The sequence below is a fragment of the Ursus maritimus genome, unplaced genomic scaffold, assembly GCF_017311325.1.
Source record: "Ursus maritimus isolate PB19 unplaced genomic scaffold, ASM1731132v1 scaffold_8, whole genome shotgun sequence".
Lineage (NCBI taxonomy): Eukaryota > Metazoa > Chordata > Mammalia > Carnivora > Ursidae > Ursus > Ursus maritimus.
The window spans coordinates 50243005-50247406 of NW_024426996.1; positions in this window are offsets into that span (position 1 = coordinate 50243005).

Genomic DNA, 4402 nt, shown 5'->3' on the forward strand with positions numbered 1-4402 from the left:
GGGGGGGGGGGGGGGGGGAGACGCGCGGCGAGTGCCGGGCGGGGAGACACTGCCGCTCTCTGTCCGGCCCGGGAAGAGCAGCCTCGCAGCAGCCAGCCGCGAGAGGGCGGGTGGGCGGCCGAATGGGGAGGGGTCTCGGGAAGTAGGGAACGGCTGCCACGTCGTTCAGGTGGCTCACCGCCCTCCGCCTCCCCCACACCCGCCGGCTCCCCGCCGCGACCTCTGGTTCGTCCCCGAGCTCCGCCATGGCGCGTCGGCCCGCCCCGCGGGGCCGGCTTGGGAGACCGGGCCCGCGGGCGCTCCCGCCTCTCCCGCTCCTTCAGGAGAGCGAGTCCGGGCCTGGCCGATTCTGCCGCATCGGACCCGTACTTCCACCACTACCACCAAAAACTCCCCCGAAATCCTGTGTTTCCCCCTCCCCTCGTGGAACGGCCACAGGGAGGAGCAAGCCCTTTTCAATGTGTGGAGTTTTCGGGGAAGGCGGGAGCTGTTTTGAGCCCGTGAACGTTATCAATAAGGGGCCTCAAATGTTTGCCGAAGTAAACGGCGCGGGAAACCACAGCTGTTTTCAGCCCTCTGCACTCTCCCAACCCAAAAGCAAAACAGAAACACAAGGTCGTACTCGGTACTGGCCGTAGTGGGGGAGGAAATGAGAGCCGGGGCGGGCCCGCCAGCGCGCGGGTCCCGGCGGCAAGTTGGGAGGGACCGCGGGGCGAGCCAGACCGCCTCAGCTTTGCCTAACTGGGCTGTTGACTCGGGGCGTGTAGGGCCGCGGCGGCGGCGGCGGCGGGCGCGCGAACTCCGTCGTTGCGCGCGCGGCACTGCCCGCGGAGGTTTCCGGGCGCGCCGGCCGCCTTGCCGCCGGGAGACAAAGGGGTCGACGGTGGCCGTGGCCGGGACGAAGGCTGCCGGCTCCCAACATGAGCTGCCCACGTCGGTCCGAATACGCTGGCGGAAGCACCAAAACGTGGGCTTGTTTGCGAGGCGGCACTGTAGGCACTGACCTTTGCCCTCCAGTTAGAGCTTCGGTTTTCAGTGCCAAGGAAAAGCAACGAGGTTTTCTTCCCTTTTGCGATCACTGTACTATTAGTTCGTCTCCTACGCCTGCTCCGTTTCTTCCCCTAAACTCTGCTTTCTTTGGTTTGTTTCATCTATGTTCTGATGTGAAATCAATGTTTTCAGGTACACGAATTTTTCACCCTTGTTTTCTGCTGGTGGTGGCGGTGGCGGTGGTGGTGGTTTAACTGATCCATTTTTTTCTTCCTCTGTTCGACTCCCTTTGCAATTGCTTTTTACTCCACCTTCATTGTTTTTCATAGAGAAACAAAATAGCCTCCTGACAAAGTATTTGCGTCGAAGAGACAGACTGTCCACGTTGTAGTAATTGCTTTAAACTGAGTGGAAATTTGGAAAAAATTCCAAGTGGATTTTTATCTTCATCTGGGTCTAATTGGAATACCTACTCACACTCAATGAAAACATTCTAGTGGAGTTTTTTTTAGAATCAGAAATACTTAAGCAGAGACCTCGGGATTGTAAATTTTCTAATGAAACCAACTACACACAAAAATACAAAGGGAAAAAAAGGGCTTTTTTTCCCCTTTTGTAGGATTTTTTTTTTTTGGTATTATTAAAGATCCTCGAGTCCCAATATTAAATTACAATACAAAAACCTTTATTAATGCTTTTATTAAATTTCAAAACAGCAAAAATTTTAATAAAGTACCCAGAATCTCAAGATACAAATAGCTATTGCTGAAAACCTAATATTAACTCTGCCTCTGAACAGCCATTAAGAGACTAATAACAGTGATATACACCACTTTAGAAATGAAAGAACCCTAGTAATTATGACTTCAAACAAATCCAGCAAATTAGTATCAATTTTGTTCGAATGAAATATGTTCACCATGATAATAAAAACACATTTAAATTCTTGATTTTCCTTTGAACATTGTTAAAGATTCATCACTTCTTGTCTGAACAATAAGAAATAAAGTGTTCTTAACACTGGAAAATATATTTGAAGCCAAGACATCATCCAGCCTGAATTTTTTTAAAAACGAGTGCTTACTACACCAATAAAAGAAAAACATCGATATTACAAAATTCTGAAAGTCAGACTCAAATGAAGAACAAAGCAGTCTTCACTCAACATTCACAATGCCAGCCTTCCTTTGTGAATATTTATAAAAATGTTCTCCTTCCTTATTGGTTTAAATTCTAAGCCAATAGGAAAAGTACAACACATCTTTCAAAGGGCGAGACATCGACATTAGGTTAAAACATTGGATAAATAGATTGTTTATCATGGTCATTCTCATTCAAGATCATGTATCTTTCAATTTCAAAGAAGAAATTTAAGAATCTTTGAATGGTTATCTTGATGCTACTCTTAATCACACTCTGCTCTCTGTAATCTTCCAATTGGTTACAATTAATTAAAATATTTAATTCTCTACAATGCCAGATGAATCTGAAGAATGACAAAATACCTACAACCTAATACTTTAAATAAGATGAACACTGCCATTTCTTTACATGAAAGATGGCCTTTAAGGAAATAATAGTTTCTGTTTTAGAAAATGTCTTGGATTTTTATAAATAAAATGGCCAATGCATTATAAATAAATCTTTTATATTTGTCTAAAGCCATCTTTGGTCTATTTAATGGCTAAATACTAAACCTTCTTGTTGATGTTTATATTTATGTTTAGAACATAAGTATGATTTCCTCCCAATCAAAAATAAACTCTGCTTTCACATTCCTATACTTTGCTTTTGACTCAGAGCATTCTGCTTAATTATAATATTTACATATTTATAATTTCCCTTAGCAGTTCATCAATTCCTTGAAGATAGGTTCTATTTCCCATTCAATCTTTTATTCTTCACTGCCAAACTCAGAGCCTTGTACAAAATAAACGCTCCATGGATATTTGCTGAATGAAAGAATGAGTGAGCATTACTCTATAATGCAGCATATGGCAAATCAAAGAAAATCTGTCTCAAGATTTTTTCCTCCTCTACAAAATAGCTGATAAACTTGTTTTCATTTCCAATTAAACTTAGAATAGCATTGTTTTGTTGTTGTTGTTGTTGTTAAGTAGGCTCCACATCCAGCGTGGAGCCCAACAGGGGCAGAACTCACAACCCCAATATCAAGACCCTGAGATCAAGACCTGAGCTAAGATCAAGAGTCAGACTTTCAACCACTGATCCACCCAAGCCCCTCTAGAATAGCATTGTTGCAAGAACTCTGTTAAAAGAAAGTAGGACCAACGTATGCTGGAACTCCTGTGTTTTTCAACTTTAAATCTGGTGGAAACTGGATAGTGGGTAATACTGCTGTTATCCAAAGTAAATAAGTATCAATGGACTTATCCTTATCAAGGATTGCTTTACCACACTCAACAAGAGCTGCAAGCTCTGTGACTTGGGGGAAATTACTTTAAGCTCTCTACAACTCATTTCTCTCATCTCTCAGATGCATTCATTATATTCACTTTCTGATTAATTAAAATAATGAAACCACGTAAAAGTAAAGACTCAATAGAAGGTAGTTATTATTACTTGCAGATATTATGGACTCAATCATGAAGAAAAATTATTTTTTGTGCAATTATTTATAAAATATAAAAGGCAGACATAAAGCGGTGTTTAAAAAAGTTTTAAATGAGGAAACAACCTGAGGGAAGCAATAGAATACTAACAATATCTACCAAGAGGAGATAACGTTTGAGAATTGAAATTTGCTAAGAAAATAGATCTTAAGTATTCTACACATACATGCACCTACAAGGTAACCATGTGAGTTGATGGACATGTTAATCATTTCACAATATATGTTAAATCACGTTGTACATACATAAGTATATACAATTTTATCAATTGTACCTCAGTAAAGCTGAGTGGGGGGCAGAATGAGGAGAAAAAAAGTCAACCTACTATTGAGAAACCAAAGAACAATAGTAAAAAATAAGAAAGCAAAAAAATAAGCAAACAAGAAAAAAATAAGGAGAATGAGGGCATTGCAGGCTGAGCGAAAACTTCATAAAAAACCAAATCTGCGTCTCAGAAACTTCACAGCTCCCCACTATTTATTTTAGCTTTTCTCAAAATTGTAAGAAACATTGTGTGAGAAAATATGTAAATGAAGGGTAAATAAATTATACATTTCTTCTAAACTGGAGGGCTTCTCATTGCATTCTGTCCTTTGCATAAATTCTCAGAGATTAATATGACATTGTACATTATAAAAGAGGGGACTAGTATTACATATTTCCAAACTTACTTGACCAAAAATCGTTATCCATGGAGAGTATCTCAGGGCATAAAATTTTATATCATGCTTTGGGAAGAAACCCTCATCTATATGTTTGAAGATAAAATCCCAGCCCCT